The sequence below is a fragment of the Mastigoproctus giganteus genome, chromosome 1 (genome assembly GCF_048544385.1).
Source record: "Mastigoproctus giganteus isolate SK-2022 chromosome 1, ASM4854438v1, whole genome shotgun sequence".
Lineage (NCBI taxonomy): Eukaryota > Metazoa > Arthropoda > Arachnida > Uropygi > Thelyphonidae > Mastigoproctus > Mastigoproctus giganteus.
Window position 1 is genome coordinate 175953629 of NC_143575.1, and position 27452 is coordinate 175981080.

At 38.4% G+C, this 27452-nt stretch overlaps 3 non-coding genes across 3 annotated transcripts; all 3 read left to right on the plus strand.

The window, feature by feature from the left end:
• The first annotated feature begins 19385 nt into the window (after positions 1–19385).
• On the plus strand, positions 19386–19466 carry TRNAL-UAG (transfer RNA leucine (anticodon UAG)). The gene has a single exon. It is a non-coding gene; the product is annotated as a tRNA-Leu (tRNA).
• A 5812-nt stretch (positions 19467–25278) lies between these two features.
• TRNAL-UAG (transfer RNA leucine (anticodon UAG)) lies at positions 25279–25359 on the plus strand. Its single transcript has one exon. It is a non-coding gene; the product is annotated as a tRNA-Leu (tRNA).
• Positions 25360–27192: 1833 nt separating this feature from the next.
• Positions 27193–27273, plus strand: TRNAL-UAG (transfer RNA leucine (anticodon UAG)). Its single transcript has one exon. It is a non-coding gene; the product is annotated as a tRNA-Leu (tRNA).
• Positions 27274–27452: the final 179 nt, after the last annotated feature.

Genomic DNA, 27452 nt, shown 5'->3' on the forward strand with positions numbered 1-27452 from the left:
GACGATAATGCGCCGTGTCATCGAACCCGCACCGTGCACGAGTGGTTTGAAGAACACAATGAAGATATCACTCATCTTGACTGGTCACATTGTGACAAAAAAAAGTCCATAAAAATTCCTCAAATCATGGAAGGGATTTCAAACCCAGTTGTTCCATCCGATGTGGTAGAACGGTGATTATATCCACTGTACTACTTGACAGAGCTGTTAATAAATTAAATAAATTTTCTGTTCATACTTTCATATGAACAGAAAATTTCATATGAACAGATCAGAGGAATTCATAAGATAGAAAAAGAGAATAAAAGAAACAGCACTGTATTTAGTAGCCACGCAGTTACAATATTTAAAAATTTGTTTGCCCATCTTTGGCCTTAATCACGTATTATAATTTTGTAGATTCGAACAAATTTTTGATAACAGAAAGGGGATATTTTCATCATTTCCTTCTTCAGCACAGCAGTTAATTCAGCTAATGATTGCAAGCGTGTTGAATTGACACGAAATCGACTTCCAGTTCATCTGAAAGATGTTCAATGAAGTTCAAATAGGAGCGTGGGCAGGCCACTGGAACTTTGCATGCCCATGTGTTAAAACGAAGTCACTACGATTGTGACAGGGTGACTTGTCATGAAATAGAAAAGAGGCCCTCCCCATACTGCTGCCACAGCGTAGGAAGAGCGAAATGCCCAGAATATCAAGTGCACCACATGGATCTCTCTCTCTCTCTCTCTCTCTCTCTCTCTCTCTCTCTCTCTCTCTCTCTCTCTCTCTCTCTCTCTCTCTCTCTCTCTCTCTCTCTCTCTCTCTCCAATCTTGTCGAAAATTACTCGAAAAGCTTTATGATGTTTCCATTTGCTGATTACGTTAGCCACAATTGATCTATAATATTTTATTCTGCTGCAATAGCACGAACAGATTGATTGCTAATATGGCATCATATGACTTAAGGCCTGATTTACTGAGGTGCAGGAGAGCGTTTACCATGGTCCCTAAATTGGGAAGGCCCGAAAACAAAGTCAACAGCGAAAACTCGAAGTCAAGATGGACAAAATATGGAATAATCGACGAAATTCTCGAGTACTAACAATAAGCAGTACTCGGTAACTGTTAGTACTCGAGAAATAGAAGGAACTAGCGCAAAAAGAGAAATTTCTCTAACATCAATAGAGAGAATAGCATACATTCGAATATACTCAAAGAACGATGGATATCCTCTTTAAGGATCTAGCCTCAGATATGACATCCAGGAATACCACCTTCTTTCCATTACCCACTAGTGATCAACTATCCAGAGTCATTATATCCAGACAGTAGCTGACTGACGCCACAAAGTCTTTGCAATAATACGTAATCCATCCCTAAATAGTTGATACCCTACAAGTCATTTTGAACAATCTTGGAATCTTTGGCCGTACCCATTTCACTAGGTTGCAATCTAAGAAAGAATGATTCTACAACCATCGACCAACTTACTCAACATTAAAAAAATATGTCCACAACTATCAATTTAATTGAAAAGCTAGTGTGGGTTTCAGAAGGCCCTTATAGAACAATAGAAAATAACTGGACAGTGTGTTGCACAAACACTCGGAATTTCTAAACACTTGCTTTCTATTTCACGAGATTTGCTAATTGATAGACAAAACCTTGTGAAGAAACCAGACGTATATATCAGCTACACCCTTAGCACAGGTGTGCCAGGGAGGAGTGTTCTCTGCACCCTCTGTTTGTCGCCCTTGATCCTTTCATGCCATCATACGAAGATTTTATCACTTACGCCGACAAAATTAAAATGTTAATCGCCTCTCCAGACAATAACTCTAGGCACATTCTCAGATAGCCATGCTGCATATCAATTAGCTGGTCTCATGTCTATAAGGCATCGAAATGAAGCCGAATAATTCTAAATTATCATACATATCTTTCTCCTGGAAAAAAATAATAATATGCAGTTCCACCTCGGCTTTTATAGCAGTGAGAAAAATAACTGCAGACTCAAGACCACTCATTAGTCTTTCTCTCCAAAGCGATAGTACAGAGTGGTAGTACAAAGACCCATAAAAATTCCTCATGTCATTGAGGGGATCCGAATTCAGGTCTTTTCCACCCGGGGTGGAGAGGACAGTGATATATTTATGTCGGTTATTTGGTCCTCGGCGTAGTCATCTGAGCAGAAAATCTCTTGAGCGTCTAGTACAAGATTTACTCAATGGCTGATTAAGAACCTTTGGAGCCTACAGGCACCACGACTTTAGCCTAACATTACCGGCGAATCATCTAGACGGGTGGTATATTTATTTACATAATGTATATGTAAATAAACCTATATGCATCGCCAGCTGGGACCAGGGCATCCACGTCAGTTGGAGCCACATTGTAAAAGAGTAGTAGTACGGATAAAATAAACTGTACATGTATGTAGTATGTACGGCGGCTCATAAACATTAGTTGAACTCCGCCATCGTACTCTATGATGATACACAAAGAGACGAGAAATGTCTATAGTGATATGTTTGTGTTGTTGTGTCGTTTAGTTGTTTCTGACTATTTTGCTACCAGGAAGGCGATCACCAAAAAAGTCCTCTGTGGGCAGGCTTTCCTGGTGATCGTCTTGCGACGAGGAGGCGAGCCACATCTATGCGTGTACTGTCCACGGGAAGAATGGTCGCATTTACACGAACTGGCTCCCCATGAGCACCTAGGCGCTCATGGGAGTGCATAAATAAAACAAAATAATCTTAACACCAAAAAGAGCGAAGAAGATGCCCAGTTTAGTGCTGCTAACAAAAGATCTCATAATGGAAGAGATATTAGCAAGAGAAAAGAGATTAAAGTTAAAAGAAAACAAAAACAAGACTTCTTGACACCAAACAATTAAAAATCCAGCATAGAGCTAAACACGGTGCCAGAAAGAAAAAAAAAAAAAAAAAAAACTGCAGTGGAGTATCCCCGTGAGAGAGAATCTCGCTCAGATCAAATACTCTATTGGGAAAACATCTGTAAGTATCTGGACAATAATAGCCCAGCGCAACAACAGGAATCATACATCAAGGAACTGGAACAAAGCAACAAGAACTGAGAGAAGAAATCTGATGTCGGTAAATCCTAGAAACGAAGACGCCAGAACCAGACTATATAGTGGAACGTGAGGCATCAGAATCAGAAATGGTAGACATTGAGGACTGTAGACTATATGTGCTTGCACCAATTGAAGCTTGTCTTAAGGAGGAGTCTTCTGTATGCTGAATAGCTTGGGCTTGCAAAATACGACATTTTGCAAAAGTAAGGTTTGCAAAATTTTGGAAAGTCATTAAGATTTCTTTAGAAGAAAGTAGATAAATTTCAGTCCCAGGAAAAAAAATTTGGGATCACAATGTTCAGTGGTTGTTTGAGGTCTTCGTAAAGTAGACAATTAAACAAGACCTGGGCAGAACCCTCTTCAACGCTACAAGCCTTCGTGGGTAGCACAGATGGTGCAAGCGTCCTGGACTAGTGCCTACTGTGCCTATTGAGCAAACCGTCACTGGATCCACAGGTGAGTTCGATTTGCTTATTTGATGGACGAAGAGCCTGAAATCCGAAAGTAAAACAATGCTACCTTCTCCTGAGACCGAGTAACTCAGCCACGTTGTGAAAAGCGCTGGTAAAAATTCTTCGTTTCGTTGAAGGGATTCGAACAGGAGCCTTTTCTACTCAGTGTGGATGGAGGGGGGGGGGGTGATTATAACAACTGTGCTATCGGCGAGAGCCTTTCCAGTAAGGCACACAGAGAAGCCAATCTCCATCAAAAGTATCATCTGGCTGGTCTCTGAATACATACCCTTTAGGTATGTGATTAGAACTTAATCACAGACCGTTTGTCATTCCTACTGCTTTTAAAAAGGCCAAGTTTACGTCTTTTAATTTGGTCTCATCATCACTCAGTTTATCAGACAAGTTTTGTCTTTTAAAATATAATAAAATCGATAAAAGCATGGACATTACAAGATCAAAACCAAATTAAAAGAATCGACTAACAAGTGGAACTGTTTCATTCCACGAAAAAAAAAAAAAAAAAAAAATTGTGGCGTGTACATAATGTGTCCTGCCGCTAGCATATTTAACGTGTTTTTCCAGCCTCAGAGTTTAAGAAAAAAATTACATTCAATCTGAAAACACTAGGTGACTTGAAGCCAGATGAGTTTTCGAATTAATGCATTTCCTGAAAGTTTTTTGTATCTTAAAACCTTAATATTTCTGTTTTTAAATTCCTTAGCTTTCCAACGATATGATATATGTCCACATTATCCCGTTTATTACGTGAGAAAATTTCCTTGATCACATATTCATATTATCCACAATCCTAAAAAAACTACTGCAATTTTCATTGGTTTGAAAGTTTTCCCTCTAGTATAGAGCTAAGATGAATCTCCGTGCAAAATTTCATTAAATTTTGTCCAGTAGAAAAAAAATTATTGTTGCCATCATACAAGTATGATTGCAACAATACAATTTACAATAATTCGCAGAAGATTATGTCACTTCCGTAACCCTTTTCGCATGACGGTTTTTCGTTACGAATTTTTTGGAATAACGCCAGTAAAAACATTTTTAACTCAAAATAGCAATCGCGATTTAGAAGAGAATTGTTCTTCGCACTCTATTATGCCAATACCATCGAATACAATAAACAGGACCCTTCCAGTCTCCTATGACAAACAACTAAAACAATTTTAAACTAGAAGGAAGATAAATTTGACTACAACTTTTTCCATAAGAGTTTGCTATCTCAGTATCACATCTGGTCCCTTAACTATCGCCCTCGAGAGTAGTACAGTTGGTACAATAGCATCCTTACCATTCCAGTTGAAAAAAAACCAAGGTAGAATCCCATCATTGAGACGAGGAATTATTATGGGTCTTTTTCACGATTTCTGAGTTAGTCGGTCTCAGGCAAAGGTAACATGGTTTTACTCCCGGAAACTCGGGATTTTCATCCAGAAAACATGCAAAGTGGCCACACAGAAACACTCAATTTACAGACATATAAGACGCAATATGGTTTAAGTCGATGACGCGCCTAAAACACTAGCAGCAGCTCTTAAATATCTTAACAAAAAGAAATCTTTTCATCTAAATCCAGAACAACTTTTCAGCTGACTAAAGACCGCTTTTTAAACGTTTATTGCCACCTCTGGAAAGTTAAGAATATAATTTTTCTACTTTATGTTCTTCCATAGTACATAGAATAAAATTTAATCCTGAAATTAACACCTGATAGGTTAGTATACTCAAGGCTCTGTCCAATAAGTTTGCAGAACCCAAAGAAGAAATCTGACCAACATCTGCAACACCCATAAAGGTATGTTACTATGCAGACAGCATCAGTTCTCTCATTGTATGTCTACCAGGTGTGTAATATTTATCATAAACTTTAACACGCAGAATCCACCTTTGAGTCCTATCACGTAGTACAATTACACTTCACGGAAGTCGTCTCTTTGCGAGACCAGCTCGTGCATCGGAAAATTCATATTGACAGTACAACAAACGTAGATTTATAAATGAAGGATATGTACTTTAGAGACATGTGAAAATAAGATGGCAAAGTCGATGGAGTCTGGATTCCTAGATTAATCGTAATAATAAAAGGAATTATGAGAGCAAGGAGGTGCCTTTATTAAAAGTCGATGTATTTCGTTGGACAGTAAACGCTTCTTTCTCCACCCCGACACTTCCTTGAGTTACACCCCTCGTCCGTTTGGATTTGAAGGTTAAATTCTCATATCTCGAAAGGGATCAGTGTTAAAACATGAGTGACAGATTTGTGTAGTTCCTACTACGCGACAACTCCGTGTCATCGCTAAAGATGTAAAGACTGGTTGCAACTTTATACAGGCATCATGAAACGGAAGGAAAAGATGCTAGCCCCTCCCTAAACGAATTTACAGTCATACGATGTCAGCACGCATGGAAAAGGACCAACAGAGATCTGTAACTGTCTTGCCTGCGGCTAAAGGGTGGTGTCTTCAGACACGAGAAAAAGAAAAGCACCTTCATACGACCTGTACAGTGGCAGAGAAAACAAAAGACATTCTGTTGAGTAATGGAACTCTTTACAGCTCTGTAATATCTGGACGTATACGCTACGAGCCTCCACTTGAATGCAAGATTTATATCGTGGCCTTGGATTTATCGCCGCAGTATTTTATTGGGCTATTAATTACAATTCGATGCACGTACGCTGCACGTGTCTTCTCTACCGTCCTCATATAGCTGCGACTTATAGTAATATTGTAGAGGAAAGAAAACTCGTGAAAAGAAAGAAAAATCCTTCAGGAAATAAGACTAGGAAATCTGCGTATATGTCAACAGGAATGTCATGATACAGAGGGACACAAACGTGCATAGAAAATGTGCGTTTCGGAACGGATTCAGAGTGGATTCTGATATCTGAGATGTTTATGGCATAATTAAGTAATTAAGAAAAAGGTTGGTGAGACATATCCTGCTCTTAAAGATCTCGTGCTTCCTCTTTCACGCCGATTATGATCAAGTCGCACTCAAAAAGCAATCAAATCGAAGTGCTGTATAATCAAATAATATGCAAACAGAATTTCAACACGAATTATTTCTCATTTCGTCTTTTCTTTCTCACGACACGTATAACTCACTGTACTTAACTGTTTCTCTGAAAGTTGTCGACTATCAGACTAGTTGCAGTCTTCTACTTGGACGAGACATCTTTGGGATAGATAAAAGTGTAAACACACGACCAGGAAATAAAAATGTTTATAAGATTCACTGGTTTTCAATATCATGCATCTTGTAGACTTTCCAATGAAAGTTTGGCATATTAATGTTGCTATGTTTTCCTTTCTTCCAGCGATTCTTTTAATTTAATATTTGTTGCTTCATTCGAGACAGCGATCGATGAAAAAAGAAACTATCATGTCAACATCTAAAGCAAACAAGTGTGCTTGAAAACAGTTTAATTACCAGTGGTCTCGGAACTGTTTACAAAATAACCATCTTTAAATATAGTGATAATATTTCTACACGCCATTCACACACTCAAATGGTGTGTGGAAATATGATGCATTTCAGATGAACTTGATTAAGCTTGCTATCCATCTTTCTGTTATTCTTTTCTACATGTTTTTGGCCCGAAACAAAGGAAGTTGTGTACCGTTGCCTTTACTATCAAGTTAAGGTAGTAAACGAAAATGAGTAGGGCGCCAATTAATTACAAAATTATGAGTGAGTAATATTGGCATGTACTTAATGTGTGGGAGTTGAAAAAAAAAAGTATTCTGTTCGTACTTCATCACGATCATATAGCTCAGAGGAGATTACAAGTAACAGTGTAATACTCAGCTACGATTAAGACCACACCCCACTCATGATGGCTTTATTTCTCTCCAGGATTCTACAAATAGTGTGTTAAGGAAATTGTTTATCTGAATTCGAGTGAAATGATTAAAACGCACAATTGAAAGAGGCTTTGGCATTAATAAAATAATAAATAAATAATAATAGAAGAAAAATTACTTTCTCGTTCACCATTTGGAAAAATGTGAAATAAGTAAGGATTTGGCGAAGTGGGATGGGACTAATTATCCCTAAGACTATTCCAAAAGCATGCTTATTCACATCCTACTTCGCGTTATCTGTAAACAGAACAATTTTCTTATGCCCCCCCCCCCCAACAGAGATGAAGGCTGGATCCGCCCTTGATGCAAAAGTAATTAAAATCATAAGTTGCTTCTCCGAAAATAGAAAAGAATCTTTCTAGGGTATTTAATTCTCTCGATGGAGATATCCGGCAAACAAATATACAACATGACGGATGTCCAGACGGATTTCCACATCCAATCGTACGTCTCTGTCCCAATCCGTACTCCTGTTGAAAATCACTTCAACTGCACATCTCCATCCAGCTGCTTTCTGAAGAATAGATTGAAATAGCCATTTTTACAACATTCAATACCCATGTGTTCTGATGTACTTAGTAATCCATTATTAATACAAATTCTGTAGGTTTGAAATTCAGTACTGAATACTAAGAACCTTCTCTTTTAATCTTCGGCTTGGGTAGATGACCTCTCCTCCCCTTGTATAATTATCGCATCCTTACCATCAGAAGCATTTCAGATAATGAAACCGCCTCCGCTGTTCAAGGTACTCTTTGGCAGGATGTAATCTTCATTGTATTCCTCGCACGAATTCTTTCGTGCCCAAACAAGGCCAGACGTCTGAACAGCAAAGGATCTCGAGGTCATACAAATGACCTCGTGATCCGTCTAAAGTCCAGTTTTTACCGCCATTAAACCACTTTTCAACAAAGTTCATAGAGTTCAGTGAGAATGGCTGCCCTGTAGTAGTATGCCATACACAAGGGTTCAACTCCCTGTTAATTGTTGTCTACGTACACCCAGCTTAATTAATTAAGAATGGTAACATTTATTTTCACGTCTTGACAGTTCAATACAGGAGTAATGACAGGTGAGTATTACAACCAGGGAAGTAAAAAAAACATAAATAATAATAATTATAATATCGGGTAGTATTTTAGTTATTCTTCCAAAAAAGAATGTGGATAAAGAAGTGTTTAAATAAATTTGCATTTATTAATTTATATGTTTAAGAAAATAACATTATTTTAGAGTTAATTTAAAGAATAGCGAGTCTTTTTAAACAAAATGTGATAATAAAACAGACTCACGTTGCAAAATTAATACCAGAGAATGAAAATGATGCTTTGTTAATCAAAGATTAATATATTTTTAATATTTTTATATTTAGATATAATTTTATGCATATCTCTTCTTAATTTAATTTAAATTCACAATTTTATTTCTCAACAGCTGATAACCCTTAGATAAATAAGAGTATCTATTTAATTATACAGGCTTCTACAATATTTTCAGGTAGTTTCATTGTAGCAGCACTGATGTATATAGGAGCTTGTGTCTGGTGCAAGTGCCCTGTCTGCCACAACATTTGCTTACGATCTTATCCTGACTGTTACAGACAATTCCCGAGCCTCCCTTGAAGTTTCTGCCTACGATGTCATACATATTCTACAGGATTGTGCTACCACCCACAAGCTCCAAACTTCCCCACAAAAAAACAACATCTACGCTACTCAAAGGATCCCTCCAACTAACTAGACCTCCACAGATAAAAATTGCCGGCAAAGCCATCCGCCTGGTAACGGAACTAAAGTATCTTAGCATCATTCTTAATCCCAAGCTAACCTTCCCTCCACATTTATCTGTATGCCAGAGTTATTTGAAGATTGGAGCCTGAAGCGTCGTACCTTAGCTCTTTTCTACAAGGCTGTTTTCTTGCCCATAATCGTATACTGTGCTGGGGTGTGGTTCAACCATGCCACCTTCGATAAGAACATAAGGAAATTAAACTCAGTTTAGAGAACCATCCTCCTTGTTACTACCACTGCACGCTGCACAGCGAGTACTTCTTCCCTTCAGGTCCTGGCGGGTTCTCTCCTCCTGGACCTGGAAGTCATCCAAAGAGGCATCCAATTACATCTTTCTAGATGACTGCCGACCACCATTCTTAATTACTCAATAGATCCAGCTGCTGATATGATATCAAATGGGATCACGCCTTGCTTCCTTCCTTGCCCAAACTTAGCAATCCAGATGGAACAACTCAATAAAAGGAAAAATTATCCACAAGTTCATTCCTGATATCTCTAAAGTCTATCCAACATCGCCTCCCTGGTTTTCTCCGGGGCTATATAATACGTTTCTCCTCACGGACCCAGGATCTATCAACAGCAAACTAGCATCAATGAGTATTACTGAGGATTCCAAATGTCACTGAGACTTATTGAGCACTGCGATCATCACTGAAATTCAAGACCAACCACAAGGACACGAATGTTTATACTTTAACGAGGAGCAGTACTATCAACCCTTTCAGCGCTTCGCTCAGGAATTATTCACCCAAAGAAGATCACTATTTCCGCAATTACCACCACAACCTGCCAACGATTCCAGACTAGCTGACTACCTAGCCTTTCCAGTTACACTACTACCAGGAACAACCACACCTACTGCATCATCGACCGACTCATTTTACCAGATTTGACACACACCGAACTTGTCCTCCTACAGAATTTGATTCATCCTGAACTTGTTTGCTAACTGAACCCATTACCAATTGACTGATCCAGATTCCATCTCTGGTACTCCTGTCTCCTCAACCAGACATGATATATAAATCTCCTATACCGACAGCAGAAAACCCTGGACATTTGGTTCCAGGGTAGAATACTGCTAACCAACTCAGATCTAGCTCTGTGTAGGACACTGTGGGTACACACCACCAATTCGCCTATGGTAACCAACATGAAACTCCCTTATGCGTGGCTTTCTTCCCCCTTCCTGGGGTTTATCCCCCTCCTCCTTTCACCTGGTGGAGTATGCGGGTATATGGACTTCGCTCCACTGCCAAAACAGGGTACTTTACTCTACCATTTTTTGTCTTCTTCTGTCGTGGCATTTGGCATAGAGCCATCCCCTACCACTATGCCAAATGCCAGGACATAACAGACCGGACCCTGGTAGTACTCTTTGTCACTACAGCACAGGGGTGGGGAACCACCGGAGACGCCACACTCCCAAACACCAAGCACAGTCCAGCCCCATAGCTCCTACATAAACTAGGCAGACAAGTCCAGCACATTCTGAAACAGTTCTAATTAAGTTCTTTATTCAGTTTTCGATTCAAATTTTTTGTTGTATTAAAAATTGGTTTGCATTCTAATTGATAAAAATAGCTTTTTAATCCCATTTCTAAACTTCCGAAAGAATTTCTAACGATGGGAGTGCCTTCAGAGTTATTCATCTACTTCATATTCTTTTCTTTAATAAATAAATAAATAAATAAATACTCTTTATTGTACAACGAGAAAATGAACAGAACAGTTGTGAAGCCCTTCACCAAAGCAAAGGTTTTAAATAAATAACAAAATTCCATGCCGGGAATCGAACCGTGGTCTCTTAAATGAAAGTCATGTATGAAACACCACTAGACCAAGCGGAAATGCAGAAAGAATACCATGCGCTGTGCAAGATGCGAGTAAAATTTCCCGAATTTAATACTACCTCAAAGTTAATTTTCTTACACTCATGGGTTCTATTAATTCTTTCCCCAAAAATCTGCCAAAAATCTAATAAATTAGGTGATGTAATCATTGGGGTTTATACGAGTTAAAATCACGTACCCTTGCAACTGAACTATTTGTAATCGAGTCAAGAAACTGACCTCCTATGCCAAGCTGCCAATATACTAATCTGGTTATTCGTGTGAGGTTGACTAAATACGCAACATATTCAAAAGAAGCGGTTAAAATTCAGTTCATTTCATAGCAATGTATAGATGATTCATATATTCCACCATTGACATTGGCCACACCCCGCGCCCATTCCATCTACCTCTTCCGTCAACATTTCCTTAGCGCAATCCAAGGTTGGAAACATCATTATTTAGACAAGTTGGAAACACACCCAGATCAAGTTGTTTGTATTATTTAATTTTTTTTGGTCAATGTAATAAAATCAGAATGTTAGGCAATCTCTTTTAATGGCTTTAGGGTTAAGAAGATACTTAATGCTGCAATTTGGACACATTGATGATTGAAACATTGCGCAACCTTGAAGTCGTTCTCTTTCTCTCTCTCTCTCTCTCTAGAATGGCCCGATCTTTCTCTCTCCAGAATGGCTGTACGTGTCTGCCAACGTCACCTGCCTAGCTAGGCAGGTGAGATGGGGAAAAGCGTATAAAGGTTCCTGCGTCTCGACCTAGTCGACCCCAGAAAACGCATTGTTCGAAAAAAGGGGATCGTAACTATTGTGCTTGATGCACGAGAACATCACGCCTAGAAAAAACTTAGCACTTGGTCTCAGCTAAGTACATGTTTTTCTAACGTTCTTTGGTGTCTATTTGGGGATAAAAACTAAAACCATAAGAGGTCTAAGAAGAATTATTAGATTCCATTTCCCATTGACAAGATGGAAAATCTAAAAAATAAATAAATAAATAAAAATAACTGGTCGGATTCCTCTAAGATCTCTTCGCCATTAATGTAATTTTAATTTGGTTTATAAATGCTCTACAATCAATGTACTGTACCGCCAAGAAGTCACTACTGCGCTTCAAGTTTTTTTTATTATTATTTTTGTGTGTTATTATGTATTCTTTATATTGTTCATTGCTCTGTGCACTTTTCTGCAGAAAGTGTTTTCACTCATGAAAACGCCTATTGGAATTTTGTTCCAAAGAGTGTTTGGATTTGTCTCGATTTGTAAGCAAAAACACTCACGAGTAGAAAACAATTTAGCGTAATTTAAACTGTAATTTTGGAGCAGGAAATAGAAATACTCTCATCAGAACAGCCTTGAATCCCCTTCCCTTTTAATTACTGTAAATTACGTTCGATGGTTTTATAAGCAAAAGTTCAAACAGGTGGCGCTTATGATTGGCAAACATTATTTCAAACCTGTGGATAGAAACAAAAATGCCTCATCCTCCATCGTTTCGCGAATACCCTCTCGTGTATTATAAATCTGGCTCGAAATGGACTGAAAGCACCAAAGGTGAGACGACACAGATAGAGATCTCAAAAGCCACTTTTCCCTTCTTTGGAAAATGGCAAAAAATAAATAAATAAATAGCAAACGTTTCTGCTTTGTTCTGTACGAATTTACATTACAGTAATTCAGTTTTTAGTCTAGTCAATATGCTTAATCTCTATACTATATAGATTAAAGTGTTACAAAAGAAACACCTTAATCTATCTTGAATAACAGCTTCTGAAATCGTTACTAAACTCTGTTCATTTTGACTTTTATCCTGCATCATCAGAACTTCACATGATGCGTCATCGAGTAAAGTTCTCATTGGTCATTTTCTAAACAATACTGTGGTACTTAGACTAATGATATTAGCTTTACAAGATGGCTTACATTTATTATTATTATTATTAGCTATAAGGTGCAAGGAAGCCTGAGGCTTATAGACATCTACTACAAATAAATTCGAACTCAGATATAGTTATACAAAAAAATGTTTTAATTTGAATAGAAGTTGGTTTTGTGCTTAGATTTAAGTTTGGTTTTGTACTGGATATAAAAGGCAGATCGAATTACAACGCATGAATCAAGAAACTAATTCTTACCACCTGCAGAAAGATAAAGAAGACCATCGAAAAATACGGTACCTTGAGTTACTCAGAACTATTCAGGTCACGTTGACAATTTTTCACGTCATGATGACGTGTGAGCACAAGTGTGGTCCTCTGCGACCTTGACAACAAGCGTCGACGGAGAATTTCGCTCATCTTAAACTGCCGCAAATTTTTTTGGGTGTATTACAGAAATAATTCTTACAAAATGTTTTCGATTTTATCGCTGCGTTTGGAGACGTCTAAGAGGAAACATAAACATTATCACGGCTACATAGACAACTTTTCAAATATAAGAGAAAAGCAGAGGTTAAAACAGGAAGAAGGAACAATAAAATGGCGATTGGAGCTGCGACAGAACTAGAAATTACGACTTCCTTTCGCTCAGAATAAGACTGGCATCTCGGGAAGAAATGTAATCTTCCCACATTCTCAAATTTAATTTTAAAGGGTTTGAAAGGGGTCTTAATCGAAATATGGATCATATATCACGATAGATAATTAATCAACTATCCTCCATCAACAGGCAAATCTATATTAAATATGACCATAGATTGGAGAGGACCACCACGACCTCTGTCGGCATTCCACAAGGGAGAGGTCTTCATTGTAGTTTTTTTGCCAAAGGACTAGAGCCCTTCCTTGCGAACTTCATTTCATACGCTTATGATCTTAAGATGCTGGTCACACCTGATGATCCAGCAAAAGCTGAGGCAGTCGCCTGTGAAAATCAGATAGTACTGTTTGAACTCCAGAATTATCTAGCACTTCTGGGACTTAAACTGAATCCTCAGAAAGCAGCACAAAATACCCTTCACAAAAAGGACTATTAATGAAATTATTCTCACAATAAATGGGACCGCCATCAAAAAAGCTCACTCCCACACGGATTTGGGGATGAAGTGGGATTACGGGCTTACTTTCAAAGACCACCTCAAAATGGCCAGGCTAAAAACGCTTGCGGCGTTCTGGGCAATCCAGCAGGAGTTGGTCGGTCTCAGGCGTCGAGAGTTCCTTTTGGAATATGTCCGAAGAAATTTAACACCCATAGCGCTCTACGCTTCGGTACTCTGGTCAGGAGCTCCTTGACTCGACTAAAGAGATTTCTGGAGGTTGAATATTGGCTCCTGAGATAGCTAAACAGGGAGATGGGCTACCTTTTCACCATCTCTAGGAGCATGCTCTATGCAAACCTTGGCATGAAACTCTGGGAAACTATGGTCAAAGTGAGGAATCTACACACCTTGACACAACTTCTATACGGCCAAATGGATTCGCCTGACATCTGGGATGTTTCTGCAAACGAGGATTTGCAGAAACTTTGTCTACAATCTTCTCTGCGAAACGTGCAACGCCTTAGGTCAGTGTTTTCGGCGAATGCGTTCGGAATATATAACACACTGGAATTGATGCCTCATCTTTCTGCAGCTCGAAGCGCTATAGACAGGACATAGTGAAAGAACTCTATAAACACGAACAATAAGCATTATGTGAAAATGTTTTTGTTATTTGGTTTTTAGGAGCATTAGCAACTAAGGCCATATTGCTCCGGGGATATGCGGTGGTCATTCCCTGACCTTTCCGCATCCTCCGTATTTGGTGGTGACGGGTTCGAACCCCGGTCTAATCAAGAAGCGTGTGCTACGCACTGCTGCTCCTTCCCACCTGGCTACGGAGGTGTCTATTATGTGAAAAGAATTCCCTGCAAAGGTTTCCCTGGATTCACCGTTGTGTTTTTTTTTTTTTTTTGTCTGTTATTTATTTATTTTATTTTTTATTATTTTATTTATAGATTTTTATTTTGTTGTGTATTTTCAATCTGCTTTGATCTCTTGCGATTCCAATGAACGTAATCAACTGGAATTTGCATTATGTACATCCTTCTACATGATGTACATAATGCAAAGACATGATGACAGATGGACTAAGAAAATAACAGAATGGTACCCAAGAGGAGCTAGAAGAAAACCTGGAAGACAAAGGCGGAAATGGATAGATGAAATTCATGAGTTTTTGAGTAGTAAATGGATGGCCAGTGCTCAAAACAGAAGGAACTGGAAAGTTGCTGGAGAGGCCTTCATCCTGCAGTGGATTGAAAATGGCTGATGATGATGATGACATCCTTCTAGCCGAACCAGGCTGTTCCAGTGGTGCCCACTGATGTGGAAATAAAATGATATTAATAATAAAAGAAATGATCAGCTTGAAAAGAAACTGACGTTGAGTGAAAGTCGAAGTAAATCTTCTTAAATGAAGTCGCTGTGGAATAGAAATAATTGTCCGACTTAAAGCTACAACAGTTGAAAGTGTATTCTTACAGATAATTTTGATATCAGATTTTCGCCACATCCGCTACATTGTCCGCCCCCCCCCCAACTAGTGCATAGCAATAAACATAACGTGCAGTGCTTCAGCTATAATATATAATGATGTATATGGGCATCCTAAGTAATATGTATGAAAAAAAATGAACAATTCCCGGATTTCTGTTGGTCCAATTTTAATTACATTTGGAACGACTGCACTAATCTTTCTAAAAAGCTCGAATAAAATTCATCTACTGGGAGGCAAATTACTACACACAGACAAAAATAATAACTGGTGAATTTCTACTGGTCCGATTTCAATGAAATTTTGAATAGCTAAAAAAAAAAAAAAAAAAAAAAAAAACTTTTAGAAAGAACTGGTGGTCGAATTATTACATGTAAATGGACAGACGGACGGTCATAGTGGACACAAGAGGCACATTATTCATATACAATACGCTAACTCGTCTAAAATGGAAAGAATTCATAAGATGAGGGTTATCTTGATTATTCTACATTCTAGTTCATGCTTGTAATGATCGCCTGAAAAATCATGCCGGAGTAACCATACATGCATTTTCATACATGCATAGTGCGCCTATAGCCTTAGTGTCCGTCCGTTCGTCCGCATGTAATAACTCGGCTAGTGTTAAATGGAGTTTCATGAAATTTTATATTTAAGCCTTTTAGAAATATCTGTCCAGCCATCCCATCAAAATTGGATCAAACAAATCCGGAAATCGTTATTTTTTTATTATTATTTATTATTTATTTTTTTTATACATACCAACGTAGGCTATCTCCTGTTGTTGTTGGGCATATTCTGGTCATGTGCTGATTAGAGAAATGAATTAACAATATGCCAGATGCGCAGAAGCCATTTTTATTTGCTTTTTTTTGTTATAAATTACGATATATTACTTGCTAATGCGCCTGAAATATACCGCACTGTGTATATTAAAAATAACTTGTTAAAGGTAAATTTTATTCCAATATTTTATCGCAATACGAGTTATGATAAATACTTTGGAAACGTTATGGAGATACACTCAAAACTTTTTTCTGAAATGTATCACAATAAATATCCCTGAAATGAGAAAGTGCGAATGTGTGACGTCATTTTCCATAATATAATTTTGAGGTGTTAAGTTGCTGGTCTCAATTCTCTCTCTCTCTCTCTCTCTCTCTCTCTCTCTCTCTCTCTCTCTCTCTACCTATTTCCTTTTTTAGCCCCTGCCTTAAAATTTACTACGGGTTTCTTGCCTAAAATCAGCCCTGACGTTGTCCCGAAGGTCAACAAGAAGGGTTTTGAAATCGCGATTTTCACTTCTTACTCAGATACAATAAAACATTTCCTTCAGCTTTTCCGAGATACCATTACTGTCTTTTATATGTATTTAACGTCTTTTTTATTCTATAGTTTTAAAGCGAAAAATTTTTATTATTCAGCACTCTAGATCTCATAAATGAGATTGTTCCGAAGTTTTATTATTTCCTTCTGTCCTTGTTAATTATCCTCCTATCCTCACCACTCTAGCGGTGCACCCTTCGTCGCCATTAAACTTACGTATGAAATAGAAGAGATAAATATACATAAATATACACCATTTAGACTTAGTCACCATTTAGACTTAGTCGTAACTTCCTCATTAAAATAACTTGAATATATGTGCACCATTATTTTTACTGAGAACCGTAAAACATCCTCCTCCTCCAAACTACTTTATATTCCCGTTATATACGCATTAATAAAGGCTGTTTATAACTCTATCGTGTTATTAATCCTCTCCGAACTAATAAACAAATCAACTGAGAGAATAAATTAATCGGAAAGATTTTACGAATGTTTTAATCAAATATTTTTATAACCCGCACGCGCGCACACAAACCACAGTCGGGTATCTGCTATACTTCTATCAAGGTGAACTCGTAATTCTTTCCTATAGAGAGAGTGAAATGTCACAGGTGGATGTTGTTTTCAGGGACATGGGGGAAAAAAGGAAGGGACGGAGATGCTTTGAGTATTCAAGGTCGCCACGCCTCTCCTGACAATTTTCCCATCCAGAGATAGAGTAGAAAGTGGCCTTCTTATAACACCCTACTTAAAAGTTGAAGGAAACGGGACATGATTATTAAAGCTCTGTTTTCTGTTGGAAGACTTTCTTCTGTGGGCCAATGATAAACCCAGTTCACGCTTCTTTTCCCTATTGATACAACTTAACAAAGGAAGCAACGTTGTCAAACAAGCACCACACCCTAGATTTCTTCGTACTAATGGAAATCAGATGAAAGGTGGCAAGAGAAAGCAGCTTCACTCCAGTCTGCAAAATGAAAGATTTCAAGGACTGAAAACAGAATTTCAGTGCGTGAAAATCAAGGACAGCAATTAAAGGTTTGAATTGGAGAAACGTCTTTGGGAGAAACTCAAAACTTTTATTGTGAATAGTTCATGCTATTTCTGGAAACCTCTTCACTTTGGAATAATCATAGTATTACTCCAATAGCAGGACTGCATTTGTTTAGAATACAACACGCTCTTAAGTGGTCCCTTTATTCATAGCATATTCTTCCAGTAAAACTGTAAACTCAGTTTACTGAAACAAGATTAATACGTATAATAACACAAAACAATGGAATTAACCTTATTAACCCAACAACAGACAAAAAGCATTAATTGAAAGTAAAACTGAATTTCTCCATAAGAAAATTAAACTAAACCATTAAAATTATATATAAACTTGTAATATTAATAATTCATCGAACAATAGAAACTGCATGAGGTTTTTTTTTTTTACATATAGATGAATTATAATTTTAAAAGGCATAACTATACACAATTCTTCTTCTGGTCATAACTAAAATATATAAAGAAAATCTGATGCAAATAAAAAGATGCAGTATTTAAGCTGTTTTTGCTAGTCTATATCTTTGTTCTAGGATATTAGTCTCCAACTTGAAATATTTATATCAGATGTTCTAACTACATTCCTTACAATCCCTACAAGCTAAAAGTTACTCTCTAGATCTTATTTTGTAAACATCTCCAAAAATCTCCATAGAAAGAGATCGGAGGTGACAAATGTGAACCAGGGTAATCATTCAGTTGCTTCTCAAAGTTCTATCCATTTGAAATAACTAGATCCTGCTGCAGATTTTACTTTTGTACTTAATATACAAATAAACTTCTCAAGGGGTTTACAGAGACGAAAATTCAGCTGGAAGGACTTCACTAGGAAAAAAACTGATGTACGTTCCACGTGCAATTGTTATTATGCGTGATATGAGTGGATCGATGAAGGTGACGTGTTTGTACAATTCTACCATTTTCGGGACGTCTAAGAGAAAAGATGGACAGTTTTATTTAAAACTGAAATAGTAGCCACTACACCACAGTCATTTCAAATAATCATCCGTGAGTTTAACGAACCCTTTGTAAGTGCAACACTTCTCCCTCTTCACCACATCATTAGAGGAAACTCCCCCCCCCCACTCTCCCCATATAAAGCAGCAATGGACAACATAATTTATCGCCCCATTTGCAAATGGAATCATCGACGAAATCCGTGGACTAACTCAACCGGAGGCAATGATTGTCAGTTAATGGCGAAATCGCGCTTAATATCTATTTCGTATTCGACCACGTTATCTTTTAACTCTTCCCCAGTGCCTTCGCCAAGCATAGGAGACAAAGAAAATCAGGTTAGGAGACAAAGAAAATCAGGTTAAGTGAATGTTCTTTATTACTCTATCTTTGCTTAATATTTCTCAATTGTACAAACAATTTGCTCTTGCGATCCAGGCTAGAAGAAAGCGAGGTGTTACAGCCTGTTCGACATCAGTTGGGCTGTTCCATTTTACAAGTTAAGGAAACGACTTGCCGAGGTAGCGTGGCCGAGCGGTCTAAGGCGCTGGTTTTAGGCACCAGTCTCATTGAGGCGTGGGTTCGAATCCCACCGCTGCCAGTATTAGTTTTTTTTTTTTTTTTTTTTCTATTCCGCTATTATCCCTTCCAAATATTTTAGTAATAAAATCTCCCTACGAACAAATTAATTGGTCTTAAAGTAATAAAGTTTACAATCTATTTAATAAGAATTTAGGAATTTTAGCACGATGTTGTCTGGATGTAACTTTTAATGTCTTTTTGCATTATACTTGAAGAAAAATTTGTTGAAAACTTGAAGCCTCCCGTCTCTTATCTTGTTACAAAACTTACTCAATTAGTTGGGCCACTTTTAATGAAGACGCATAGTATCTTCATTAGCTCTTACAGAACCATAACTGATAAATAACTGAATTAAACCCAGCATTTAACTTAATAATAAAATATTTTTAATTTATGTTTAATTATGATCATGACTATGTATATAAAGTGCTTAGCATCATAATACACAGCCATTTCTGAATAAACAGAAAATTTTTAAGGTGGCATCGTTTTAGGTTATATCTCATATTGTGATATTGCACTACTTCGAATAAGTAACGCTTCACCTAAGGAGAAGACTAGTGTTACTTATTCTCAGATAGGTACCACCACCCAGACAGCACTGTTTCAGGACTATTTGATGTATGTATGTGAATATCTACTCGAATATCCACTTGTCCCTATTAGACTTAGAAAAGCAAAAAAGGTAGAGGGAAAGTTATAGTAGGAGTGGAAGAGGAAAAGAAACAGTGTAGAAGAATGAAAGGGACAGTAACTCCTTCAACTCACACCACTCAAAAACTCATAAACTCCTCGAATAGGCAACGCTTCCCCAGTGGAGAAGGCTGTTGTTACCTATTCTCGGAAACTCCGGACATCATCAAGCTCCCCCTAGCAGCACTGTTTCAGGGCTATTTGGCCCTTCGTCAGTGAGTGGGTAGGTACCCAAGTGATGCAATGATGGCAAAAACAGTTATGAAGTATAACTCCACAATATGAGAGATGCCTGATGGTGTATGATGTATTTAGACTAAGGCGCATTTAGGGCTAGAGCCTCAAGCTGCGAACAAATTTAGACTATGTATATAAAGTGCTTAGCATCATAATACAGAGCCATTTCTGAATAAACAGAAAATTTTTAAGGTGGCATCGTTTTAGGTTATATTGTGGAGTTATACTTCATAACTGTTTTTGTCATCATTGCATCACTTGGGTACCTACCCACTCACTGACGAAGGGCCAAATAGCCCTGAAACAGTGCTGTCTGGGTGGTGGTACCTATCTGGGAATAAGTAACATTAGTCTTCTCCTTAGGGTGAAGCGTTACTTATTCGAAGTAGTGCAATATCATGGCAACTCGTTGTGAAGGTATTCACAATATGAGATATAACCTAAAACGATGCCACCTTAAAAATTTTCTGTTTATTCAGAAATGGCTGTGTATTATGATGCTAAGCACTTTATATACATAGTCTAAATTTGTTCGCAGCTTGAGGCTCTAGCCCTAAATGCGCCTTATGATCATGAATAAAAGATAAAATTTTCTTTTCAACTTTCTATAAATGATCTTGAAGCATTTGTGATGTGATTATATTTGAAAAGACTTAAAGTTGACCTAATCGCGAAATTATAGTTCCATAGGATGGAATTATAGCTTCTGTCCACTCTACATCATTTGCCACCTTGTACACCAAACTTACACTGTTTTGTTGAAAAACAAAAAAATCGATCTTTGACATAACCATCATGTGATCCCCATAGCATACCTATTCTTCATGGTACGATCTAAATCAGTGTACGTATACAATGAATAAATCAGAGGCCCAGCCGCTCTGGAATCACCTCAACCTATACAATCATATATCAACCTCAACCTGTGCAACTATATATCAGATAGCTGACAAACTGAGTGAGTATTTTGCATCTACATTCGCACACGAGGAATTCTGTAAGAAAGGGGAGGACAGACGTTTAATAACTCTAAAGGGAGCTAATGCTTTTGTAATAACGGAGAGCAAAGTGAAGAAAAAATTGAAGTTAAACATAAGAAAGGCAACTGGGGTGGATAGGATCTATCCACTTATATTGAAGGAAGCAGGGAGGGAATAAAGCAAACCCTAAGCCATAATTATGAAAGCATCCTTAAATTCAGTGGAGGTCCCCATGGATTGGAGGTGTGCAAATGTATCACCAATTCACAAAGGGGGTTCAAAAGGTGACAAAAGTAACTACAGACCTGTTAGTTTAACTTGTGTTGCGGGAAAATAATGGTGTCACTGGACCAATTTCATTGCATACTACACTGGTGTGCAAAACTTAAGGACCAGTCAGGTTTTCACCTGTAGCTTCTCATAGGATTGGTTTGGATGTGGGAAAAGCATACCAAAGGAATCTCGTGAGGTACAGAAATGATGAAGGAAACAATATCGACACAACAACGGAAACAAAACGGTACAGAGGGACTTTATTCAAAAATGACAACATAGCACTGGTTGCCATGATACAGATGCATCACTGACAAAGATGAAACAAAAGGGAAGAGGTGGTCCTCAGTAGGAGATATGGTCACCCCTAATGTCGATGCAGGCTTTGCACCGCCTGTCCATACTTAGAACAATGTTGTTGTTGTTAAGTTCTTGCAGTAACATCGTCCATTCCTCTGTCAGCTCCACCTTCGGCGTGAACATTTTCTGGTGTGTGTGGACGTGCCGCTAGGTGTCTCCTCAGAGCGTCCCATATGTGTTCGATGGGATTTAGATCGACCGAACGGGCAGGCCAATCCATACAAACAATGTCCTCACTTTCCAAAAGCATATTAACAGCTGCAATGCGATGGGGGTGTGGCGTTATCATCCATAAACACGAACTCTGGGCCAATGGCATCTCGAAACAGACGCACATGGTAAAGGATTACCTCAGTACAGCAGCGTGCACCAGTTACAGTACCGCCTTCCAGTATCTGTATCTTGAGTTGTGTACGTACATCCAAGATAACGCCTCCCCAGACGAGAACACCTCGACTGCCATATTGATCCCTTTCAGTGATGTTTGTGGGGTGATACCGAGTACCAACCTTTCGCCAGATTAGCTGACGTCCAGAATCGTTGCTGAGACTGAATCTACTCTCATCAGTAAAGAGTATTTTACCCCATTGCGCTGCTGTCCAGTCCTTGTGTTCGATGCACCACTGTAAACGGTGTCTCCGATGGGCAGGTGTTAAAGGGACACAGCGTACTGGCCGTCGGGCAAACAGTCCACCTTCGTGGAGTCGCTTGGCCACAATAAACCGCGATATCCTGCGCCCTGTGCAGCTGGTTTGCAATGGATCCCGCTGTTTGGTGTCGGTCCCTCTTGGCCTGTAGGCGTATATAGCGGTCATCATTGGACTTTATATTTCGTGGACGACCACCACTAATCCTTCGAACAGCTGTAGCTGTCGTTTTGAAAGCCGACCATGCACATGAGACGATGTTATGGGCGATACCGAACTCTGCAGCCACACTCCTAGCACTTCGACCTTCCTCGAGTTTCCCAATTATTCGACCCCGGGTAAAGTCATCCAGCCGTTGTCTACTGGCCATTTCGTTGTGTGTAGCACTGTATGAAACCAATCGAACGTCTATAACGATCGTGATCACCATTTGGCAATTTGCACATGACTTCTGAACTGCTGCTTTTAGCTGTTTATGTGAACCCTCTCATCACGATTCAAATTTTTGCATGTGCACCAGCTTTCTACTGAACGGCCAGAGTTATGCAAATCGCCACAGGCTGTTTCGTTTGATTTTGTAGTTGTAACCTTTAGAAATAGTGTTGGTCCTTACGTTTCGCACACTAGTATATGATATGGTCACAACGGAACTGAATGCCCACTGAACTGAGTGCTCACTCTTGTTTTGTATATTTATTGATGATATTGATGAACGTATATCAGGATTAATGTCCAAGTTTGCAGATGATACAAAGGTTGGCAGGGTTGTTAACGACAGTAAAGGCAGTATGCTACTCCAACTGTATCTAGATAAGTTGGGCAAATGGACTGAGAAGTGGCAACTGAAGTTTAACGTTGACAAATGCAAAGTACTGCATTTGGGTAGCAAAAACCCAAGAGAAACGTGCCACTGTGTGTGACTACACTCAGGGAAGTGGAAAATACCTGGGGGTAATTGTGCAGTGAAATATGAAGTTCGCGGAGCAGTGCTGACGCGTTGCCAGGACAGTTCATGGAATCAGGGAGGTGATTATCCCATTATACAAGTCAATGGTCAGGCCACACCTAGAGTACTATGTACAGGTCTGGAGGCCTCATATTAGGAAGGATGTAGAGTTGCTAGAAGGAGTACAAAGAAGGGCAACAAGATTGATGAGGGGAACAAAGGGGTGCTCTTACCAAGAAAGGCTTAAGTTCTGCAAATTGCAGCGACTGGAGTGTAGGCACCTGCGAAGTGATCTGATTGAGGGGTATAAAGCCTTGAATGGGTTGAGCAAGCTGAATGCTGATGGGATTCTTCCTCAGATTAAGAACCTGAGGGGACACAAATTCAAATTGAGGAAAGGCAGCTGTAGGATAGATGTGCGTAAGAGTGCCTTTAGCCAGCGGGTGGTTGATTGGTGGAACAGACTTTCACCTTTTGTTGTGGAAGTTGATAGCCTAAATAAATTTAAAGCTGAGCTGGACAGGCATTTGGAACGAATGGGGGTTAAATTTGGGGGGGGGGGCTGATGCTGCATAAGCTAGCTTTCCTGCATCGTATGCCTCTACTAATGCTAAATAGTGGCACGCACCTAAAATCGCTAATATTCAAATAGAGACCCGATGATCCCTTACGAAGTAAACCACAAAACTTTTGACTGTGATCCTACATCATAAAAGATGCCCTATCATATGTACAGGATGACCACAACGCCTTTACAAAACCAAAACGTTAATGTATGAATAGAGTACACGATATAAACCTGAAACCGTTTCCAGGAGATAGAGGATATATGTTTAATTTTTTATTCACGAACCAAATAATGTGCGCGCTGCAGAAGATGGCAGCATAATCACCAAGTTGCAATCGTGGAGAAATTCAGCAACCCATGCGAATGCGCAGTGCCAGTTTAGTTCAGGCTTGGTTTATTCGTAATATCGAATTAAGAATAAATTTCGAACTGTAAAAAAAAGTTATCGAGTAGATTTACAGTCCTCCCATGGTACCGAAAATAAAGAACGCCTGTTAGGACGTCTCATCTCGACAAGCTTATCCCGGAACCGACAGAAATTCACACAACATGCTAGTCATGACCTTAACATGTCAAATTCAACAGTGTGTAACAGAGCAGCGATGTCCTTATCTTCCAAAATATCACATTGTAATTTTAATGTCTCTGCCATATCTCGACCAATTTTTTCCCCCTAAACTTTAAACGAAGCTTGTAACACTCGTAATTTTGTGACCATAAATAATGTCAGAAATGAAACAATTTTTAACGTTAGATAACAATTATATTTGTAGCACCGTAATTTGTGTGATACTTTACTTAGATGCAGCACTTGTAATGCATCACCTAAACCTCTGATCTTTTCACTATAACGTTCGTTTATTTTTTTTCTTTTTAGGCGATCAAAAAAGAAACATTTGAGAACAATAATTGGGATGTTACGCAGCATTTGTGAACCCTTAAAATCCAAAATAATGAGATTATTTAAATAAATAACGTTTATTTATGTATATTCTATTTTTCCTTTCTTTAATACAATAAAGATTAGGCAAACTAATTTATAATCCCATCATACTCTGAGATTAAAGAGTGCTCAACATTGGGCAATTCAATATGCAAGTTAACAGTAAAAAGAAACATTCACAAGAGGTAGCGTGGCCGAGCGGTCTAAGGCGCTGGTTTTAGGCACCAGTCTCATTGAGGCGTGGGTTCGAATCCCACCGCTGCCAATATATTGTTTTTTAACCCCACAACTTCCTCCCCAGATTATGTTGTCACCCTGAAATCTCTGCTGTCAAAATCGAATCGATTGTACGTGTGTGTGTGTACACGATCGATTCAAAGTGTTTTGAAATGCTGATGTATAAATTACTGAAAATGCTTAAAAATACGTTCCTTCACTCTTTAAAATCCACAACTGTTTCATCATATGTCGTAGAGTTATCTGTTTAATCAGAATTTATATGCAAGTAGTATGAAACATAATTTATTTCATTTACGATGCATATTTTTGAATAATTATGTGAGGAAGAATTTTTATGTGAAGCCTTGAAGAAAATCTTTTTGAAAACTTGAAATTTCCGTTTCTTGTCTTGTTACTGAACTTGCTCAGTTAGTTGGGCACTTTCTTTGACAACCCCATTGAAAAGCAATCTTCGAGGTACCTTGGCAGATCGACTAAGGCGCTGGTTTTAGGCACCATTTCACTGAGGTTAGTTTAACATCTTTCACCTACGGTATTGCAATTAAAATTGCTAAATTTCTGCATCCTTCTGGAGTTTTTAAACCTCGAGGACTACCTTGCGATATTTATAGATAAACAAATAAATAAGATAAATTAAAACAAAAAATCAATATATTTGGGAATGAGACGTGGAAACACATCCTGTACAGGATGTGTTTCCACGTCTCATTACTACCTTGTACAGATTTTCATAGATGAGGCAGATAATGGAGAGGGTGATTAACCACAGTAGATCTTACATTTTACGGACTATTTGCAACGAACGAAATAAATTAACTTTATTTCCGGATTGGAATCGAATTTGGAGTCTGAGTATTTCGCCACGGTGTCATTATCATCTCTGTCAAACTAAGAAAATTGACATAAATGTTTCCAGTTAACGTATAATTCGTGATCAATTGGTGGTAATGACACGAATATGATATTCAAAGGCAATATCAAGATTAATATAGATGGATAAGAAAGGATTGCGAGTCTGGATGAAAAATTAGAAAACAAAAACCGTAGAATTCCAGAAGCACAGTAATCAATTTACTCTCTGACTACCATTTTCTCTTTTAAACTAGCCTCGTGCACTGTCCGTCGAACTTGAAAAACCAGCGTTCGAACAATACCATCCCTCATTCTTACAAGAACATGTTCAGTCTATGTCCCTTCTTCCTTCTCCTTCAATCAGTCATTGATTCATCATACCTACAAGAGAGGTCCAAGATGAAACCCCATCAAAATATGCAAACTAACACTATGGGACATTCTTTGGGTTAGTATTACTGAAACATGACTTTCAATGGATGAAGTGATATTTTTTTCTGATAAGCCACTTCAACGTAGTGATTTGGAACACGCTGGAGCAGGACTGGTTACCATCTATAAATATTCCCTCCTTTCCCTATATACGGTACCCTTAGATAAGCATCCTCATTTAAAACAGCAGTAAATAACATAAGTTCATTCCCCTTCTACAAGATAATGAATTTGGAAAATGTTTGACTGACTTTCCCCACCAAATGGATTAAACGATTTCTATATTTTGCTCATTGCTGATGGACTGACAAATTGCACTTTATATATAGTTCTCATTCGGTCACGTACAACAACGTTTTTGAACCCTCATTCAATCAACATTTTTCAATCCTTAAAATCTAAAAGAATGATATTATTTAAAAAAATAAATAACCTTCATTTAATTATCTTTCTTTAATAAAATGAAGATCACACAGCCTAATTTATAATTCAATCATAGCCGGAGTTTAATGACTTCACCATTATTTGGGCAATTCAATGCACAAGTTAATATTAAAAAGAACCATTCACCAGAGGTAGCGTGGCCGAGCGGTCTAAGGCGCTGGTTTTAGGCACCAGTCTCATCGAGGCGTGGGTTCGAATCCCACCGCTACCACTATCTATTTTTTTCGCCCCACAACTTCTTCCCCAGATTATGTTGTTTTTGTAAGGGGGGGGCTCTTAGAACTTCAGTTCAACTCCGCCTCGTATGTCTGTGAAGAATAGTACCACTGTAATAATGTGTGTGTGTGTGTGCACCCCCGCTGGCGACCCAGAAGCATCAGTCACCTGAAG